General features: G+C 63.8%; 1 protein-coding gene across 1 annotated transcript in view; it reads right to left on the bottom strand.

Moving 5' to 3' along the window:
- The window catches only part of TNNI2 (troponin I2, fast skeletal type), a 36,730-nt gene extending 15,755 nt beyond the window's left edge, over positions 1 to 20,975 (bottom strand). The window contains exon 1 of the mRNA XM_053658637.1: positions 20,972 to 20,975. The gene's annotated coding sequence lies outside the window, so the exon portion shown is untranslated. The remainder of the gene's footprint in view (positions 1 to 20,971) is intronic.
- Between the last annotated feature and the right edge of the window lie 896 nt (positions 20,976 to 21,871).

Below are 21,871 nucleotides of genomic sequence, written 5' to 3' on the forward strand. Positions count from 1 at the left end.
CTGCTGGCGGGGTCAGGGAAAGCCACAGGCTGGGCCACAGGGGCTCCAACCTCCTGCTTTCTCAGGGGCTGACCTTGAGAGCTTGGGGTCTGCTCTCATCCCACCTGGCCCCCTCTGGAGCAGAGCCCGACCACGCCAAGGGTTCGGGCCTGGCCTGTGGGCAGAGCAGCCCACAGGGGCCAGTTCCCGTGTCCCCTGACCCACGCCGTCCACTCCAGGGTCAGGGGCTTGGCACTTCCTCCGCTTTGTCTCTTGTAGGGCCTTGGGCCGGTCAGCGGCGCTCTCACATCTGCTGCCTGGTGGTCAGGCCTCTGCCCCCACCCCAGGGCGGGGGACCTCCAGGGGTTGCTTCCACCAGCCGGGCTGACCTGTGTGCCCCGCAAGACCCAGCCACCCATTTTGGGTGACAGGAAGCTCCTGGGAGAAGTGCGTGGTGGGGGTCACCCAGGGGCCCCAGGCCAGCAGCGCCCTTGTGCACAGCCCCTTGGTCCAGCCTCGGCTACGGCTTCTGTGGTCTCGGGACACAGGCTCCGTGAGCCCCCCGCCGGTGCCAGGGCACGTCTGCGGGCAGGTCCTCGCCTTCCAGCTGCCTGGTACGTGGATTCCATAGGTGGATTCGGAGCTCACAGGGCCCCTGTCCCGTCTCCGGGGCCCCTTCTCAGTGAGGCGCCCGCCCCCGGCGGTTGTCCCCTGTCTGTGAAGGGCCCAGGGTAGCATGGAAGGAACCCTCAGCCCTGGGTTTCTCGGGCCATGTGGGACCGTTTCCCCATACTCGGGGGTCTCGTTGGACCTGAGGTGGGCACACTGGGCAACGAGGCTTCCTGCTCCATGACTCTCCTGGCGTGAAACTGGCCCGTGGTCGGGCACCTGCCAGCTCCCGGCAGCCACATGTGTGGCTTCAGCAGCCTGGTCCCCTTTGCCAGGCCAGGGGCTGGCCAACTGCAGCTGCCGTGGGCGAAATCCGGCCCGCCCCGCCTGTGCCAATGAAGCCTTACCAGCACCAGCCTTGCTCCATCCAAGCCTCTTCTCCTGGCCCAGTGGCTGGAGTCTCAGGCCACCTCCCCCGGCAACTTCCTGCCCTAATTCCCAGAACTGCTGAAGCACAGGTGTCACGCTCGTGCAACGTGACTTTAACACAGACAATCGGCCCCGCTGGGGCAGCTCTGTGGACTGAGCGCTGGCCTGCGAACCGAAGAGTCACAGTTCAATTCCCAGTCAGAGCACAGGCCTGGGTTGTGGGTCGGGTCCCCCAGCAGGGGGCGTGTGAGAGGCAACCACACATGGATGTTTCTCTCACTCTCTTTCTCCCTCCCTTCCCCTCTCTAAAAATAAATACGTAAAATCTTCTTTAAAATGGGCAGTCAGGTGGCCGACTCCAATCGCGGGAGGCTTTGAGAGGTGGTGTGGGACGAGGTGTGTCCTGAGAGGACAGTGTGAGTGGGCTTGGGGGACTCCTCCCCTCGGCCCTCGGGGAGGCGCCTGGGCTGCGGTGGGCGGGGGGTGGGGGGTGCCTGCAGAGCCCGGGGCAGTCACCGTCTGGCTGCCACGGGGACATGTGCCCCGGTCGGGGCTTCTCCACCCCGGCACGACCAGCACTGGTCGGGGGTGGCAGCTGGGCACAGGCTGGCCGGTTCTCTGCAGCCCAGGCCTCGGGTGTCCCGGCTGCTCCCCTGGAGCCCAGATGGGGGGGGGGGAGAGCTCATTCCGGCTGTGGGCCAAGGTCTGCTGCTCGCAGTTGTAGAACGGGGGTCCTCACCCCCCACCCCCTAGGCCACCACCTTCCCCAGCACAGGAGCCTCTCCATTCGTGGCGGCCGCTTCTTCAAGCCAGAGGGGAGAGTGGCTCTGGCATCTTCCATGACATGAGCTCATCGCAGGAGATGTCCCAGCCCCATGGTAGGGGGCAGGGAGGGGCGCCCCACTCTGGAGAGCAGGGGTTCCCCACGGGGGTGACCAGTGGGCGGTGAGACCCCGGGGGCATCATGATTTTGGGGCTGTGCACCGCGGTGTGTTCATCTGCACCGTCCTCCCCCCCGCCCGCCTCCCTAACCCAGGTCTCAGTCATCAGAAACGTCTCCAGAGGTCGCTGCCTGTCCCCTGGGGACAGAATCACACCCCCACACCCGCCCGTCCCCGAGAACTGCTGTCCTAGGGCCATTCTTTCACCCAAGGTCACAAACAGCGACTTTCCAAAACCGGTCCTTCCTCAGCAGTTGTGCGTCAGGCGGCCCCTTCTCCGGAGCCGCTCGCCCACGGCGGACGCGAACAAGGGAAATGCTGAGTCTCCTGAAGTATATATATCTCTCCCGCTACATCTGTCTCCTGCGCGCAGGCATCCGTCTGAATGGGCTTCCTGCTGGGGGCGTGGCCTGACAGTCGCCCCCAGAGACCGCGCTGCGCCTTCCCCAGGGCCGGGCGCCCTGGCCATCCAGGCCCAGGCCAGGGGGCCTCTGCTTCCTCGGGGCCGGCCACCGAGGGCAAATGTCTGCGTCTCCCGGTCTCTAAGCCCGGGCAAGACCCCGGGCCCCCTTTGGGAGGTCACGCCTGAAGGTCACGTCCAGCAGGAAGCCCCTCGGGGACTGAGTCACGGTGCACTGCCGCGCGACCTCGGTTCCTGGGCGAATTACCTTCACCTTCGCCCCCGTGTCAGTGCGGAGCTGCAGGGGCCACCGCACTGAGGGAGAGGGACACCGAGTGTGTCGCGGGTGGCTCTCTGCGGGCCACGTGGGGGCGTCCCTGACCAATGGGAGCGTGCCCGAGCCCACGAGTGTGGCCAGGCGGAGTGACACCAGGTCTTCACACGAGGCCAGAGGCTCCCCGCTCCCTCTGTGTGGGTCGTGTCCCAACCCAGGGACCGGCCGCCGCTCCGGGGACCGGGCTTCCTCTCAGACGGTGCAGGGTGCCCGGGGCTGCCGGCTGGGTCATCGCCCCAGGCCTTGTCAGGGCTCAGAATGAGGGAGCTTGTAGTTTATGTTCCCAACTTTTATTGTGGCAAACACACGGAACAGAACCGGCGGTCCCAGCCGTCCGAGGCCGCGGCCCAGCGGTGGGAGGCAGACCCACACGCAGCACAGCTGCCGCTCCGTCGCCTCCAGAACTTTCCTCTCCCCCAAACCACCCTCTGCCCCCACGACACACTCACTCCCCGCCCCGGCCCCAGCCCCGCGCCCGCCATCCAATCTGCCCTCTCTGCAGATCTGACCCCTCCCCGGGCCTCCTGCGAGGGGGCCATGCAGTGTCTGTCCATCCGCGTCAGGCTTAGGAAACACACCGTGTACACATGTGTGATGTGCAGTGTCACGTGTCCCGCTGGCGTGAGCACAGCCTGTCCCAGAGCCACGCTCCTCCCGCCTCCCGTGCGGGGATTCACGCTGCTTCCCTGACTCAACCTTGGGGAACTCCGTTTCCCAATGGACTGGCTACGGGCGGAGGCCCCAGATTAGTGAGTTACAGGCAGAGTTAGGGTGCCCTCCCCGCAGCTCCCTGCTCTCGGGGTTCCCTCCTTCACCCCGAATTCCATCCTCTGACACCTGGGTGCTCCCCAGTGTGTACTCTCTGCTCGGACCCAGCTGCCCTGCTCAGCACTGACCGGAGGGCCATCGGGACGCCCCCCACCAGCCGCCGCCGAGTTTGCCCTGCTCTGCCCGGTTGTGATTGCTCCCAGCTTCCTCTGGATACTTGTAAGAAATGTGCCCTTCAGGCCATGCCTGGCGCGGCTCAGTGGACTGAGCACCAACCTGCCAACCAAAGGGTCGCCGGTTCAATTCCCAGGCAGGGCACAGGCCCGGGTCGCTGGCCAGGTCACCAGTGGGGGGTGTGCAAGAGGCAACCACACACTGATGTTTCTCTCCCGCCCTTCCCTTCTAAAAATAAATAAATAAAGTCTTTTAAAAATGCAAAAGAAATGGGTTGTTCAGAGTCTCGTTTCCACTGGGCTGGTCTGAGAGCAGCTCCTTGCAGTTGTCCCCAGCATCCGACAGTGACGGAAGGGCCTTCGCGGGCTCCCTGCTGGGACACTCGCCTCCACCAACGTCGTAAGCATGTGAACTCGGTGACTGTGCGTCGACCGCTCTGCACGGGAGAACACGGGAGCAGCAGGCCCCTCTCCTCACCGAGGGGGGGCACCGGGGCCTCCCACTCCTGGGTCCCGTGTGCATGCACTGAGGGCTTTGCCCTGACGTCGCCGGTGTGACAAGTGACGCGAGGTCTCCGAGGGCCCGGCTGCCCCCGTCTTCCTGCCGGGACTCGGCAGGCGCCTTCACCTGTGAGTTCCTTCCTCCGCAGGTTTGCTGCTCTGGGTTGGCCATGCTTCTCCGTTCACACGCGGGACTTCAGGAGCCCCCGTGGGTGAGGGACATGGACCGTTTTCTGGGACTGCCACTCATCCGGGGATTGCGGTGGCCTTTTGACTTGGACGCCCTGGCCTTGGAGGTTTCTGGCCTCCGAGGGTGGCGAGTGTCCTGCTCAGGAAGGCCCGCCCACTCCGAGATGCGCCCACAACCGGAACAGAACCGAGAATGCAGTCACGACAGTGAGTCACAGGTCGGGCCAGGTCGCCGCCGCCGCTCCCAGAGGTGGCTCCGTCCACGTCCCTGTCACGGCGGGGTGAGGGCGCCACCGCAGCGGAGTGGCCGGCCTGTCAGACGCAGCCTGGGCCTCTGGCCCCAGGCCTCACCGTCCTCAGCCTGCCACCCTGCCGGTCACCCTCAGCTGCGTCCTTTAAAGGACGCAGTGAAGTCACCGATCTACCCACAAGAGTTCTGTGGGGGGCGGGCTGTCAGACAACCCGCCGGCCCCTGGCTGTGGGACACACGGCGCACCTGCCCACTGCCGTCCACTGTCCGGTGCAAGGGCGGTCTCTCCGTGCGGTCGCTGCGAGTCCCTGTCAGACCCCGAGGCTGCTCCTTTGTTCGAGGAAGGGCTGCAGCCTCACCCTGCCGCCTTCCGAGGAAGTGAAAGTGGGGAGAGAAGCACCTGGGAGACAGCCCCCCGCCCCCACCGGGCAGGACGTGTGACCGGGCCGTGGGCCGCGCTGACGGCTGCACTCCGACGGAGCCCGAGGACAGCGGAGGTCACATTCCCTTCGAGACCACAGGAGGCACTCACCAAACAGACCGTATTCAGGGCGGTGACTCGATCTTAATAAATGTAAAAGAACTCGAATCATGCAAATTCAGGTGACGGTGGAATTAAGTTATGAAATCAAAAAGAAGAACAATAGCCGGAAACCTCCAAGTATCTGTGTGGCGGGTGGGACCTTGCGATGGCCTTGTGACATCGGCCCGCTGCGCTTTCTCCCGCCCCCTCCCCCCCACCTACCACCGTTGGGCTTCCCGGAACCCCCAGCCCCTCCTCCCCTTATTCTCCTTTGCAACAGAACCTGAAAAACGGCCACCCTCCGGAGCGTTGGCTTAATCCGCTGAGATTTAACAAACAGGTGAAAATCCCTACGGGTCTGGCCATCTCGTCCCTCCACAGACTGGGCCTCTGGGTCTGACCGAACGGGGGCACTGCGTCACTGTCGCTGAACTGTCGCCCGGGCCCTGCAGGACGCAAAGCTCATGGGACAGAGAAACATAGTAACACGTGAGGCTGCCGGAAGGAAAGATCCGCAGACATCTGGACTCAAATAAAAGTGAAAGCACCACGTAAAAATGTGTTGGATTTTGCTTACGTTAGAAATAGAGAAAATTCCCAAATCGATGACCTCAGCCTCTACCGTAGGGAATCAGAAAAAGAGAAAACCAAATGGAGCCCTGGCTGGTGTAGCTCAGTGGACTGAGCGCCAGACTGTGAAGCAAAGGGTCACCAGTTCGATTCCCAGTCAGGGCACGTGCCTGGGTTTCGGGCCGGGTCCTTAGTGGGGGTGCACGAGAGGCAACCACACACCGGCAACCACACACCGATGTTTCTCTCCCACACTTTCTCCTTCCCTACCCCTCTCTCTAAAAATAAATTTTAAATATTTTTTAAAAAAGAAAGAAAACCAAATGGAATCAAATGTAAGTGGAAAAAAGGAAGTGAAACCATGAGAAGAAACCTGTGAGATAAACAGAAAATCAATGAAAGCAAAGCGCTTTATTGAGCAGATAAAAAAAAAAAAATCTGACGAAACTCTATCTAGTCAGAGCGATTCAGAAAACAATGAGAGGAGACAAATGATCACAACACACCCTACGAAGAAAAAGACAAAGACTCACCAGGGCCTCTTCACCGGCCTTCCAAGCCCCGGGACGGGGAGCGCACAGCCCGGCCGGGCGGCTCGGCCGGCTGCCGCCCGGTCCCCACACACCAAGGGGCAGGCTCGATCGCCGGTCGGGGCCACTCAGGGATGGACCAAGGACGTGTATCTGTGTGCAATGACAAATCGAGGTCCCTCTCTCTCCCTAAAAAAAAAAAGCAGCATTTAAAACCAACACCACAGATGAAATGAACCACCGGCCGAAGCCCCCTGCAGACGCAGAAGCCAAATAGCCCCCCGTCTACTGAAGAAATGACCGTTGCCGTCTAAAGACGTTAAAGAAACAAACTGGGACCGAGTGAGTTGGGAGATCTAATGGGGCGTCTTAACCGACTCACGACCCTGGCAGCACCCCACCTGCAGAGGGGTGTCGGCCGGACGAGAGGGGGCCATTTCCGGGAGGACGCCTCCCCCTGGGTCTCTCTGGGGTCTCCCCAGGCTGGCCACCGGGTGTAGGCGTGTTTTTCGCTGCTTTTTAGAGAGAAAGGGAGAGAGACATGGCCGCCAGGGAGGTGTCGGCCGGCCGCCCTCCAGACACGCCCAGAGCCGGGACCGCACGCGTGGGACCTGGGGGGCGAAAGCACCACGGATCACACCTGCAACCTTTCAGCCACGAGACGGCCCGTGGAGCCACCCCAGCCAGGGCCTGCGGCCTTGGTTCTTAACAAAACCTCCCCTCAGAGAAAACGCCAGGCCCGAGGTCTTCCCGGCCGGGCCCTCCCGACGCCTCCAGAGGAAAGAGCTCGAGTTCTGCAGAAGCCCCCCCGCCCGGGGGGGCAGCTAGGCAGAGGCGTGAGAAGGATGGAAAGCCACACACGTGACACAGGGCAAGCAACTCGGACCCGGGACAGACCACATGGGCACCGCACCACGACCCCGTGGGGCTGTCCCCGCCTTCAGGAGTTTGGGAGAAGCAGCTCAAAAAACCCAACATTTACTCCTGGTTTTTTAAAAAATAATCCTCCCGGGAAACAGAACGACAGGGCATTTCCACAACCTGCTGGGCGGCGCCAACAGACCACGACCAGCTGCCCCCCACACCGCCCCCCGTGGGGAGGGCGTGGGCTTCCCCCAGGACCTGGAACCCGGCGCCCGCCACTCCACTCCACGAGGCCTGGGGGCTTTAGTGGGGGTGGGGGCAATGAGAGGAAGGAAATCGCGCTCGGGCCTGGAAGGGCTGAGACGTGGTCACTCGGGTAGAAGTCCCACAAACCAGCAACTCCGCGGAAACGCCGTGTGAGCGGAGCAGGGCAGTGGCCCAGCAGGCATTGCGACACACTGGGGACAAGCGTGCAAGGTGCCAGGGAGCGGGCGTGGCCTGCTTGCAGAAAGGAATTTACAGCCAAGGAGACAAGGGCTATTTGTAAGGAGCAGCGCCGGAACGGGGGCCCCAGGCGAACTGGAGCTCCGAGCCCGAGCTCCTGGTGGCTCACAGGGGAAGGGCTATCTGGGGGAGAAAGTCACCCAGTCACCACACGGGGGTCGGGGCTGTGGTCTCCACTGGCTGGTCAGCGAGAGGCCGGGAGCCTGGGCCCCGTGTCACTAGGCTGTGGGCCCTTCCTGGGGTCCCTGAGCTGAAACACACTGAAGTCTTGATGTTATCTCGGCTTCAACGGAAACTCTGCGGCCAGCAGACCGGAGGTTTTGATCCTGCGATTACACAAGGGGGGCCAGAAGCCCTCAGTCCTGGGGACTTGAGGGCAAGAGGAGAGGCTGGGGCGGGGGTTGGGCTTGGCCAGGGTGCTGGGCGAGGCCAGTCTGAATCAGGAGAGAAGAAAGGAGGAAAGGTCACGCTAAAGCCAGTTTAGAATCACCATTTACAAGATAATAAAAGTAGGAAACACCTAGAGGTATATTTTATGGAAGATGGCCGAGGCGTGGACCCTGAAACTAGGAAGTATCACTAAGAGAAAGTTAAAACTACAGTGAGGGAGGAGACAGTGTTTGTGGAGAGGAATAATCAACACCGTTGAGTCGCCGATTCTTCCCAACTTGAACAGGTCGAAACGAACACCCCCGAAAATTGCTGTACCGCGCCGGCCACACCCGAGCGAGGGGTCGATGAAACAGTCACCAGGACGTCTTGTTTGGATCTACAGCTGAGTCACAACCTCCAGATACCAGCTCAATCCCTGGTGGGGAAAGTCCCTTCCTGCATCCCATAATAAGTCCTGCACAATCCCAGAATGTCTCGACTTGCTGGTACTTACACATGCCCCAAAGTCAGTGGGACCCCAGCGTTCATAAAAAGGCCAGAGCCAGCCAACCTGAAACCGGAAGAGACACTGGTGTTCGGGCTGCGGGTCACTGCCAAACCCAATGAGCAGAGACAGAGATTGACTTCATGGGCCCTTTATTCAGATGGTCGGCAATCTGAGGAGATGGCGGGTTCACACCCTAACAGACCATCTTGTCTTTTCTTTCCAGGCCAAGGTTTTTATATCAGGGAATAAACAAAGTGTAGGTAAGGGGTTTGGAATTCAGGGAAAAGTTAATTGGATTAAAAGAAACAACTTCAGCATTCCACTTCAGCATTCCTGTCCTGGGCGGTGGTCTTTAGCTGGGCCCCAGGCGGTGGTCACCTCACCCTGGAGCACAAGTGGCTCAGCTGTCACCCTCAGTGACTCCCAGTCCTCCTGGGCACACAGGTGGAACGGCTCCTGGTCTCCTGGGGTCAGAGTGGGTCCCACCTTCAGTTCCTGGAACAAAAGCTTTTACCTGCATTGATTTCTAAGCTTATTAGCTATGACTGAAACTAACATTTTCCAACTCTTAAGTCCCCTGTCAAACCCGCACCCTGATTGGTTCACCGTGGCAACTTGGAGTTCCCGAGAAATGAAACCCCCAGCCCCACAGCTGGGGCGCGGAGCCCGAGGCCCCTCACGCAGGCCAGTGCGTCTGCCTCGGCTTCCACCAGCATTGCTGGCCTAAGTCCTTCCGCGTCAGGAGACAGGGACCCAAACTCGTCGGGGACAAACCCACCCACAGGTGTGGCCCAACCCAAGCCAACACCCCCAGGAGCAATTTTCTCATAGACATCGACGAGCTGATTCGAAAATCCAAGTGAGCACGCGAAGGACCCGAGGTCCGTGAGACAACTCTGGCACAGAGAACGGCGTGGGCCTGACTCCGGCCTGACTTCCAAACTGACTGGGCAGCCCCAAAAGCCCGGACCGAGCGCCGTGAGCATGAAGACCGCCGCAGGGACGGGGAGCGGGGCCCCCCGCTCGGGAGCCACGGACCCCAACCACGCTGCCCCAGCGGTCGGTGGGGGAAGGACTGCCTGCTGGGCAGCGGGAGCTCCAGGAGTGGGGCGGCCCCGAGAATGACCATCAACGCAGTTGGTGAGAGTGTGGTCCCGACGCACCAAGGTCTTGGGTTCGATCCCTGGTCAGGGCACATACCAGAATCAACCAATGAGTGCGTAAATGAGCGGATGTCTCTCTTAAAAATAAAATAATATAGGGCCCTGGTCAGTGTGGGCAGTTGCCTGGAGCATCATGTTGTAACCAAAAGGTCGCTGGTTCGATTCCCAGTCAGGGCACACGCCCAGGTCGCCAGCTTGATCCCCAGCTGGGGCACAAGGATTGGTGCTTCCCGCTTTGAGGTCTGTCTCTCTCTCTCTTTCTCTCTCTCCTTTTCCCTCTCTCTCGACTGAGAATAAACCTTAGAAATAATCACTAGGGGAATGCGGATTGGGGCCTGAGAGGTCACTCAGCAGCACCCTCGGAGAGACTGAGTGAAGACCCGGCCCTGGCCGCCGGGGGGCGGGGCCTCCTCCTCTGCTGGGGGTCACGGGGCCTCTCTCTGTGCAGACACCCTTTGGACGCCCGGTCCCCGCCGCGCGCCCCAGCGCCCCTGCAAACGCCCGTACGGGTGGTCCTGGCAGCTGGAGCAGCGGAGGCTAAAACCCACCCACCCCCGAGGACGGACGGAGGTGGCGCAGGCTTGCGGAGGCTGCTGCTGGGCAGCGGAGAGGAGGGGACAGCGAGGCGGGAGGCGACTCCCGGCTCCTCACAGGCATCCACACCCTAGTCCCCAAAACTGTGACTCTGCTCCGAAGGGTCCGGGACCTCACGTGGCTGACCGCAGGCCGTTGCTAGGCAGCAGACCTCAAAATAAGGAGATTATCCCGGATTATCCAAGTGCGCACGACAATAACTCGGTGTTTGAAGCGGCCTTGGGCCCCGTGACTGCCAGGAAGGCGGCACAGGGTGACGGAGGGGCTCACCCACTGCAGAGGGCTGGAGGTGAAAGAGCCTCCGGCCTCTGGGACCGGACAGGATGCGTAACGGGCCTTCCCTCAGCAGCCCTGGGAGCGGGGAGCACTGGATTAGGACTTCAGACCTCCGGGGCCCCGAAGCCACCCGTCTGTGTGGCCTTGAAAACTGTGCAGGGGACTCTGTCACAGTGGCAAGGGAGAACAGGGACTTTGCCGTCGGCAGTGACGTGGCCGAACCTCAGAGCAGTCCTGCTGAGTGACGGGTCGGGCGAACGTGGGCACCTGCCTGCCGCCTGCTTCCATCCACCTGGAATTCTGGGACTGGCGGGGGCCGGGCGGGCGGTCCCAGGCACCTTCAGAAGACTCGGAAGGGAGTCTGGGGGCCCGGGGGCCAGGAAGAGAGAGGGCTGCGGACCCCCGTGAGTGCCGGGGAGAGAGCGGGGGGAGGGACGGCGGTGTTCGGGGAGATGAGAGGAACCTGCGCCTGTGTTCCGCGGTCGGGGTGCAGCAGGTGTCGGAGGCAGCCTGGAACAGTCTCAACCGTTATCAGAAAAATGCAGGTGCACAAAGAATCCTGGGCTGGGTGTCCGGGGTGGGACATGGGGTGGGACGGCAGGATGCCCCGTCCTCTCTCAGGCCTGTGACAGCAAGTCGGGGGTTGGCACCAGAGAGGGCGAGCAGGGGGGCAGTGTCCCGCTGGCCTGCGAGGGGACGTTTCCGGGACAGGACTTTCACTGACCCAGAGAGGCCCGGGGCTGACAGGACAGTGAGTCACCGTCACCAGGGCACTTTCGGTTCCCTTGTGCGGTCGGAGCAAAAAGCAATAAACGCTGGGACTGAACAGGCCAACTCGTCACCCCGCAGGCTGGGAGCTGGGCCCCGCGGGACCGGGGGCGTCCAACCTGCGGCCCAACACAAAACCGTAAATTCACTTAAAGCTCCGTGAGCTTTTATTGTGATTTCGTGTCACAATGTATTTAACGAGTGGCCCAAAACAACTCTTCTTCTTCCCGTGTGGCCCGGAGACACCACGGGCTGGATGCCCCTGCCGGCTGGACGGACACCGAGGCGAGACCCCCGCCCCAGCTCTCCCAGGTCCACTGGGAAATGCCCCCACCCCCCTGCTCCAGCCCCGCCCACCCGGTTTCAGCGGCAGCATCTTCCTGACTCCCTGCAACACTGACCTTCCTGCTGCCCTCCTCGGGGTGCCCCGGGCGACCCAGGATCCTGTCACCGTCTCAAGGTCCTTCACTCGGTCACCTCTGCCAAAACCCTTTGCTGTGTGAGGTCTCCCAGGGCAGGTTCCAGGGATCAAGACGTCGTGTGAGTCAGTCAGGGCGCCCCAGAAAGCACACGCAAAACACCTGCCTACCCGCCCACCCGCCCACCTACCACCCAGCCTTTGCTTGTTAGTTGTCCGTCATCTACACACACCCTCATCTACATCTGCCCGTCATCGACCTGCCCGTCAGCCTTACGAGGAACGGATCCCGTGACCACGGGGCTGACCAGCAAGGACGCGCAGTCAGCTGGCTGGGACCCCGGAGGGCAGAAGGGGCAGCTCACGGGGGCCGCCCCACAGGACCACGCCCCAGCTTGGTGGCTGGGCCAAGGCTCCGCCTCGTGCTCCGGAGGGTCGGCCTGCGGGTCCACCCCGGCCTCCGCTGGTCGGACGAGGCCCACTGTGCGGCGGCTTCACTCCGCCCCCCACCCGCGACTCCACCGCCCATCCCATCCGGACCCTCACAGGCCTGGGCCCCACAGCCAGTCTGGTCACCCCTGAATGGACCCTCACAGACTGGGTGTCTCCGGGGGCCATCATCCCACCAGCACCAGCGAAGAGGCTGGTGTCAGGAAGGGACTGGGCAGGGGGGGCAGACTGAGGGGCCACGGCCCCCAGAGCCCGAGTGGGGGCCCCACACTTGCTGTAGCAAAGGGGCCTGAACGCCCCTCGCTGCTGGGCAGGTCCGAGAGCCAACCTGGGGCTTCCAGACACCTGCTTCCTGTCCCTCCTGGGAGGTAGGGGCTCAGCAGCACGAGGCCGGAGTCTCTGCTGCTAACGACCTACAGGACAAGGGACGTTCTGAGTAAAGGGCACCTGCCCATGGGGGGACTCCCGGGGGGCACTAGAGCCCTCTGTCAGTCGGGGACTCTGCAGGGCCACAGGAGGGGACAGGGCAGCAGGTCCTGAAGAAGCCAGGGCCCCCTTTCTGCTGCTGCGACCTCACGCCCGACCCACTTGGGTCCCCAGACGGGCCACCCCCCTCTCTGCTCAAGTCCCCATCCCTCATCCTACCTGCGGGAAGGCACTGGCCCCTGGTGCCACCTGGAATCGGCTGTGCACCTGCAGGTCCCCACTACTCCTGACAGGGGACCCCTGTGGTGATCTTGGCAGGTTGGGGCCTGGGAGGGCCAGGCGGGGACACATCAGTCTGGTGGACGCAGCGGGGCAGGCCAGCAGGAGGACCGAGGACCGTGGCCACTTTGGAAGGGCCATGAGGAGCCTCTGTCCCCCTTCGAGGCCCAGGCCCGTGGTGTGGGGAGGGCAGTGGGGCCGAGAAGAGGGGCCACCTCGCCCAGGTGCGGGGTACAGAGCTGTGCAGGGGGCGGGGGACAGGGCAGCCCAGAGCCAGAGGGCCACGGCCACCTCATGTGACCACTGACACCCAGACAGCAGGCGCCCCGACGGGAAGGAAGTCCCTGCCGAAGCTGCTGACTGACGTTCGGGCCCCTGTCATGTGCTCGGAGGTCAGCAGGGCCTGGTCCTGGTCCCTCTGCACAGAGCCTGCGGGGGAGGGGGGTGGCGGCCTTTCGCTGGGCCCCTGGCAGGGCCAGGGAGGGGTCCCACCTCTGTGCCAGGCCTGGGGCGAGGGGCCCCTGCTTCTGCTCCACCCCTCGTCTGTGCGTGGCCCTGCCGGGGGACGTGGCTCCTTGTGTCATGAGCTGCAGCCCTCGCCGACATCACTGGGGATCCCCCCCAGACCCCCAAGGGATCCTGAGCCACCCCACCCCCTGCTCCCTCTCAGCCACACGGGTGGGGGTACAGTAACCACTCCCTTCCCCCATCCCTGCTGACCCAGCCTCAACCCCACCCCATCAGTCTGCCCCACTCTCTCTGCTCACTTCGGGGACCCCCTGCACGCCACCTGTCCCTTTGCCTGACTGAGCACTTGACCCTGATGGTCAGCAGTTTCTCTTCCCTGGGTCGCCATCCTGATGTCCTAACAGAGCCCAGCAGGTGCTTCGGTCTCTCTCCCTGGGCTGTTCCGTAAGTCACAGTCCCCTCTTGACTCACAGAGTCCCCCACGTTCCTGCCCATGTCCCCGCTACCTCCAGTCCGTCCGCCTGGAGGGGAGGCGCTTCTGTCCCCGCTGGCTGCTCATCACAGCATCCCCAGGGCTGGCACAGCAATACCTCCCCCCCGGCGGTCCTGGGGCAGGCCCCCAACTCCTGCTCTGGGGACAAGAGTCGGGCTGGCTCTCCCACCGGCACTGGCTGCTCCGGAGCACTCCTGAGGGACCCCCAGGGCTCAGCGCACGAGGAGCCGCAGCAGGTGGCAGCCCAGGCCGGACGGAACCTCCTCTGGGCCTTCACCAGAGCCCCGCCCCCACCCCCCATAGAGGCAGCCACGGTCCTGCATGCTCAGAGCAGACTGGGGCTGGCTCAGGGAGGGGGCTGCTGCCTAAGGGTCAGCACAGCAGCAACCGGCAGGGAGTGGCCGAGTCGCTGGCAGGAGGAGGGGGTTGCCTCTGAGCACAGCTGGTCCCGGGATTCCCAGCCAGGCCCCCCCAGAGGCTCTGGGAGAATCAGGGTGTCGTGCGTGCGTGGGACCTGGGCCACCTGAACCACGGGCCCCGCCCACTCTCCCTGCTCTCTGAGTCACGGCTCCGGAGGGAGGGGTGTTGGGGCCCCGGACCCGTCCATCCAGCTGCCAGGGCGGGGCCGGGTGCCACAGGGTGGCTGGCATCCGGGAGAGCGGGTGGGTGCTGACCACCAGCCACTGGCCCAACTTGGGAACAGGCTCTGCTTGCGTGGGCGGAGGGCGGGGAGGGCCCAGGTGGGCGATAAGGACTGTTCCGGGAGCAGGATGCGGCCGAGGAGGAGCAGGTTCTCCCGGGAGTGGGGTGAGGCCTCCCCGGGTTCCCCGGGACCCACCTGCGCACCCACTGCCATGAGGTCGTGTGGGGGTCGCAGGGGTCCGGCCCTCGGGGGACAGTGACACAGGTGCCCTCTGGGCCCGTGCTCTTCGGGGGCCTTTCTGAGGGGCACTGCACTGAGCCAGGACGGCCCAGGTCCCCTTCTGGGCGGACGTCTGGGCTCCCCAAGGCTGGTTGGCCTGGCGTGTGGCTGTGGGGAGGGGTCCGCCATGGTCCCGTTGGGGGTGGAGGTGAAGGCAGAGGTTTGGGGGGCCTCTGGCTGCCAGGGCACAAGTCCCGCCTTCGCCCTGCCGGACACTCGGAGGCCCGAGCGCACGTAGGTGAAGTCACACATTGCTCAAGTCCTGCCCCTTGCAGAGCTGGCACCGAAACACAGGCCGCCACCCCATCCAGCCCAGCTGCCACGGCGCAGGCGGCCAGCCCCGCAACACCACTGCTCCCCCCACACTCCGCCGTGACCCCGTGCTCCCTCCCACAGCCGGGCAGGCCACCCCAAGTCCAGCCAGCCACCCACCCCACCCCAGCTTCTCAGGTCAGCCCCCCTGGGGCACTCGTCCGCACTCAGACCCCGGGGTTCCAGGATTCGGTCCCTGCCCATCTTCTTCGCCTGCCCTGGCCTGGCTGCAGGCTCCCGCCCAGCCGCCCCCACATCTTCACCCCCCCACCTCACCCTGACTTTGACCAGACGTCCAAGTTCCTAGGGGATGCCGCTCCCTGCAGTCCGGGCCACCTGCACCCCACGTGCTCCGGGCCCCGGACGGAAGCCTATCCTCGCCCTGACGTTCCCCCCGCCGACGAAGGCGTTGGGGGTGAGGGGCGGACAGAGTGTCCCGGAGACGTCCACATTCTGACACCCAAACTTGTGAGCACAGGGCAGGGGGCTGGCCTCGAGGTGCAGGTGCCCCTGGATGGCCCGGGGCTCCTGCGCTTGGGAGGCGGGCGGCTGAGAGTCGGAGGGAGACGAGGGGCCGGCTTGGCAGACCCGGGCCCGGGGCCTGCAGCTGCCGGACTTCGGCCTGTGGGGCCAATGGGGGGCCTCTGGACCCCACTCGGCAGAGGACAGCTTTGCACTGTTGGGAGCCACCCAGTGTCTGGCCATTTGTCACCACAGCTGCAGGACACTGGTGACTCGCCCCAGAGCCAGAGCCACGTCCTTATTTGGGGGAGGAGCAGAGGAGGCACAATAAACGCCGCCTTCTCTTCCTCACCTCCCTGTCCCCAGCCCTTCCTGGTGTCCGTTGCTGCCCCCTCTGTCCCATTCTCAACGACTCTGTCCAAGTTCAAGTCCGTCCCCTTCCACCCGGAGGCTACAAGTCACACAGCAGGACAATGTCAACACCAAGTTAGGGCCCCATCCTCCCCTTCCCTCGTCAGGGCTGTCACCTGCCCCCACCCAGGGCCTGCCCACAGGGCCCCTCAGCCACCTCCCGTCCCGCGGCCTTCGCCAGGCCCCACTCCCCGCACTCCCTGCCCCTCCGCCTGCACAGCGCCGCTGCCCGGCTCTCTCTCTTCGGGGGTGCCACTGCGGGACCCACCTCCGTCAGTTGGGGGTCTGTTGACTGTCTGTCCAGTTTTCCGTCCCTCTGGAGAGACAGATTTGAAGGGATTGGCTCACGTGGCTTCGGGTCCTGCAGACTGGGGACCCAGGGGAGCCAGTGCCCCAGCTCCAACAGAAGTCCTTCCGGAGGCCAAATGCCCTCGGCCTGGGGGACCTCGGTCTGCTCCCTTAGGGCCATCAGTGAGCTGGGTGAGGCCCACCCAGGACACGAGGGTGACCGGATTCAGTCCGAGATCAGAAATGCCAGTCACAGCCCTGGCTACTGTGGCTCAGCGGGCTGAGCGTGGCTGTGAACCAAAGGGTCGCAGGTTCGATTCCCAGTCAGGGCACATGCCTGGGTCAGGGGGCCAGGTCCCCAGTGGGGGAGGGGGGTGAGAGGCAACCACACATTGATGTTTCTCTCCCTCTCTCTTTCCTTTCCCCTCTAAAACAAAATCTTTAAAAAATAAAAAAATTACAGCTAAAGATCCCCTTCACAGAAACATCCTGTAAATACCTGGGCACCACGACTCAGCCAGCATGACACCACATGACCCCCACCGCCCTCCCATTGTCTGCTGTCCGCCCCTTGCCCCCCGTCCCCCACCACCCAAAGAGCAGAGGGCCTAGTCCGCATGCCTCTGAGCCTGACGCCACGAGGCGGAAAATGCAGGCGCAGGCCCAAAGGGCGGACGGGACCTGTGCCCGCGGGAGCCCGGAGCACCCACCACCGTGGCCGTGCGCCCCTGAGGCCCGCACCCCCGCACACTAGGCCTCAGGCCTGTTTCAAGTCCTGGCCTCTTGGCGCCCATAGGAAGGGCTCTGTGGGTGCCCAGTTTGTCTCCCCAGTGAATTGGGGTGGGGTCCCCCAGAGCCTGGCCTAGTGCAGGTCTGCAGCCCCCATCATCTCGCAGGACCCCCGCTGCGCTGCCACAGCCCCTGGGCTGGCTCCGCCCCCTTCAGGCTGGCTCCGCCCCCTCCGGGAAGGTGTGGGGTGGCCCTCACTCCCCACAGCAGGGCCCCAGCACTCCCTTCCGCACGCTCCGCCCCCTGTGGCTGGGCCCCCTATTGGTTAAGAGCTTGGCTTGAGTCTAGCTGCCCCAAGAAGACCGGTCTGCGTCTGTCTTGTTCCTCCCCCACGGCGCACTCCGGGGTTGCCACTCGGCAACAATGAGGAGTGGGGTGTCTCAGCCAAGCCTGAGGTGGGGAGTAGCACCTCAGCACGTAGTCATTCCAGGTGCAGTGGGGTGCTGAGGCTGGTCAGACCCCTGGGCTCCTGGGGTCCCCCAAGGTCCCCGTGCAGCTGCCAGACCTCAGCCTCCTCCAGAGGGCCTGTGGGCCACTGGGACCCTGGGCTCCTCTTCTTCAGCACCTGGCTGAGACCCTGAGATACCCTTGCCTCTCAAAGCCTCTGGGCTCTGCCTCCATCTGGGCACAACCCACCGGGGTGCGTGCGTGGGTACTGAGGGCAGTGGGTCACTTAAAAGGACAGCAGGCCACCCACTGGACTGAGGGAAGCGGCTGTCCTCTGCGGCACCTGGTCTCCCCAAGCACCGCAAACGCTCCAGGCCCTGCCCCGTGGCTCCCTGCTGGTCTGGAGCCAGCCCCACGCCGGGCACAGAACCGAGGGGGGCTGGCGGCTGGGCGCAGGGGAGAGGCAAAGGCCCACCAGGAGTGGACACGCGGCTAGCCTTAGGCCTTGTGGGCCCTGAGAGCTGTTTCTCCGTGTCATGCAGGCGCAAGTGGCCAGGCTGGGGAGCCCTGAATGACCTTGTCCTGGGGCAGAGGTGGACACCGGGGGTGGCTGACTCTGGAGGGACGACTGAAGGGCACACGCTGGCACCTTTAGCCATGGCAGGTCCCTGTTCTGCACGACACCCAGAATCCACATGCTGTACCAGCTGAGCCCGCCGCCCCTCCCCCTCCCCCATCCACCTGTGCCCAGCACTCCTCCCTCTCCCCCATCCACCTGTGCCAGCCACTCGCATCCTCCACCCTCCCCCACAGCTCAGCCCCTGTGCAAGGCAGCTGACCCGGAGCTAATTGCCTCAATGACCACTTGCGCAGCCTTTGCAGAACTAATAGTCTGGGTGTGCAGTGCAAGCCCCACGGAGGTGCACCCCCATTTCCTCCTGAAGGAGCTTTGAGTGGGCGGCTCAGGCTCCAGGGGAGGGCAGGGCGAGGGGGGGGACGGCCCAGCAGGCCCAGTCAGCATCTCAGCCACCCTCCCACCCACCTCCTGGAAGGACCGGTCTGAAACCACTTCCTGCTCTGAGCAGCCCGGCCTCCTTGGCAACCGGCAGACCCTTCAAGGCACCAGGAACCTGCGGGCTCAGAGTTCGAGCGGCACTTCCCCCTGCACTGCTTCCCACTGGGGGCTGCTGGGGGTCTTCCTGCCTCCCGGGCTGGGCAGGGGGCGGGGGCCCAGAAGAGACTGCCTGCCAGCTAGGACCCCATCTCTGCTCCCTCTGTCACTGCGGGGACAGAGGTGAGGGGAGAGCGGGACCTGGCATGGCTGCCGCCCCAGCTCTGCTTGGCAGGGTTCATCCACCCTCCCACTGCGTGAATTCTCCACGAACGACAGATCCGTCTACAGCCTGGGGGACGAAGCTTCCACGGAGGCGTTGCTGTGTGCACATTCTGTCTGGTGCCCGGCTTGGTGACCAGGGCCACTCCCACTGTGTGTGCGCCGCAAAGACGCGCCGCAAAGAGGTGCCCGCTGGCCGAGGACAGCTCGGGACCAGCTCTCGGCACGGGGCCACGCAACTTTCCAAAGTGCCTGAGCCCACTCGCCGTCCCGCCGGCCGCAGGTTCCAGTCACCTCCCCGCCACTGCCCGCCCACCACCCAGTTCCCTGGCGTTTGCACTGGGGGGGTGTGGGGTGTGAGCGGTCCGATCCACACTTCCCTGAGGGCAGGCGATGGTGAACACGTTTGCACACTTGTGCCAGGCACCTGCGCTTCGGGGAGCAGCCTGGTGGATCAGGTGCCCGTTTTTCTCTTTTTGTATTGCGTTGCCTACGTTTTATTGGTTTGTGGTTCTCTTTATATTTCAGGCACTGGTTGCTCGTGAGATACACACCACGAGCGTTGTTTGTCCGTATGGCTTGCGCCTCCTCCCGCTCGTTACGGTGTGTTCGGCGGGAACAAGACTCGCCAACGTTAGCACGGTCTGAGTTACGCTTTCCCCCCAGAGACTGGCACTCCCTCTTTCTGTGAACAGACTTCAGTTCTGAGCAGTTTCGCCCATGCAGAGAAGTTGGCAGATCGGGCAGAGCACCCCAAAGCCACCATCACACACACACAGGGTCCCCTGCTATTTCGGCCGGCGGGTTACTGCCAATGATCCAGTGTGGATACGTGGTTACGGACCCAAGGCTCAGCGAGCATTCACTCCTCAGGCTGCACCTCCTGTGGGTTTGGGAAATCTGTAAGGTCACTTGTCCACAGTCCAGTCCCAGGCACAGCAGCGTCACTGCCCTGAGACCCCCTGCGCCCCCTCCCCCTCGGCCTCCCTGTGGCCCTGCGGTTCCCCCTTTCCGGAGAGTCCCAGAGGTGGAGTCAGACAGTGCAGAACCCTTTCAGACCCGCTCCTTGCACTTGGGGACACAGGGTCTGTGCACCCTGAGTGCCTCTGCACAGCCTGGTAGCTCATGTCTCTTTGTCACTGACATGCCACTGTCTCGCTGGGCCCTGGTGACCGGTCCATCACCTGCTGCAGGGCAGCTCTGGGGTGCCTACGTTTTGACAGTCACCCACGAAGCCGCCGCAAACGTTTACGTGTGGGCCGGTGTGCAGCCCCTCTGGGTAAACGCCAGGGGCTGTGCCGGCCGCATCCCCAGCCACAGTGGGTGGGGACCCTGCCGCTCCTCGCGCTCCCCGATGCCGTCACTTCTGGATCTCAGCCACGCCAGTGGGCGTGTGGCGGTGTCTCATTGTTCCGGTGCGCGCTTCCATGATGACACAAGTGCCTTCTCGTGAGCTCCCTTGCCCTGCACATCTTCTCCGGTGACGTCTGTCTAGCCCCGTGCCCCTGGTTCAGTCAGGCTGCTCGCGTGCTCGCTGCTGAGCGTCCGAGGCCGTTCGCCGGCAGACCCTCGCTCTCCAGCCTGGGCTTGTCTGCCCGGTCTCTCACCCGTGCCCACTGCGGCACTCTGTGGGCGCTTCCTGTATGAGCAACAAACCTGGGCTGACGCCAAGGTCACGGAGATGGCCTCCCTGGTCTCTTCTCCCCTCCAGGGTCCCCAGGGGCATCTCACTGCCTAACCTCCGGGCACCTGGGTGTGTGGTGGAAGGGAGGACCAAGGCACTTCCACCTGATGCCCCCGTATGGAGACCCCCACTGCCAACCCCACCCGGCATGTTAGCGAGAGGCTGTCCCGGACCACCCCCCACTGTCTTCTTCCCTGTCCTTGCCTGTCAGTACCACCCTGTCTGGGCTTCTAGATCTTTCCAGAGCTATTCTCCTACACTTGCCACCGCCACCAGAGTGCCTACCCTTGTGTCAGATGGCCAAGTCCAGGGGTGGTCAGTGCTCCAGCTTCAGCTACCTCTGCCACGGCGGCTGCCCCGCCCAAAACCACTCTTCCCGGGCCTCCTCTCCTTCTCCTGGTCACTCGGTCCCCCTACCGCTCTTGAACCTCCACACACTGGGCGGCCCCAGGGCCCCTTTGCACAGCTGCACCAGCCCCTGCTCCCGCCCAGCTGGTCACTCAGGTGCTGCTGAGTGTTGAGGGTGCTCTCCCCCCTCTCCCAGCTTGGCTCTGTCCCCTCAGCTCCCGACTGCAGCGGCTGCGGACCCTCCACGGCCCCTGGGCATCATCCCCTGGGCGTCATTTTCAGGGGACGGGTTCTGGCCTTCCTCCTGCACCTATCTTGGCCAATCACACACCATCGTTCCAGCTGGTTTGGACAGGCCCCTAGTGAGTGAGGAGCCCCCACCACACCCCACTTGTCCCGCTTATCGGGAAATCCTACTGGCCCTGCCTCAGGAGTGTGGCCCACTCAGGAGTGTGATTCTTAGCCCGCCAGTCCCAGCCACCCCCGCCTCCCAGCCGGACTCCCATCCCTGCCAGCATGCAGCACACCGTGACACTGACCAGCTCCTCCAGCTCACCCGGCTCAGGGACAAACCAGGCTCCTCCGCCGGCTCCTCTCTGACCTCTGACCTCACCCCATCCCCATCCCCCTGTGCTCTGCTCTGCTGACGGTCCTCCACCAGGCGTGGGGAGCCCCACCATGTGAGCCTGCACCCATTGCGACACCCCCTTCCTGTTGCTCTGTGTCCCTCCACTGCCCCAGGCTGCCTGAGACCCTGCCTCCTTCTAGAAGCCTCCGTGGTGTGTCTCCTCATATGCAGCATGAATTCCACACAGGAGGGATTCCTGGGTGGGTTCTGTGATGCTCCAGCACCGAGGGCCCATGGTGGGAGCTGCACCATTAACTGTGGGAGGGACGGGCCACCAGGCGTCTGAGGGGACAGCAAGAGGAACAGCTTCCAACACCCCCCACCCCTGACTCAAGAGGCAGCCCCTCCCCCTCCCAGGCCTGGGCTGCTCGCCTGTCGTCCCCAACCCAAGGACCAGGGGTCGTGCCCTGGGCCCCGTGCCCGCCCTGCCGACACGGGGCCCTGTCCCCTCCTGGCCAGCCTTGGGCCTGAGGGGGCCTCTGCCTGGCCCTGCCCCACATTTGGCCGGGCACAGGGGACAGGGCCCTC

The sequence above is a fragment of the Artibeus jamaicensis genome, unplaced genomic scaffold (genome assembly GCF_021234435.1).
Source record: "Artibeus jamaicensis isolate MK-2021 breed Jamaican fruit bat unplaced genomic scaffold, CSHL_Jam_final scaffold_537, whole genome shotgun sequence".
Classification (NCBI taxonomy): domain Eukaryota; kingdom Metazoa; phylum Chordata; class Mammalia; order Chiroptera; family Phyllostomidae; genus Artibeus; species Artibeus jamaicensis.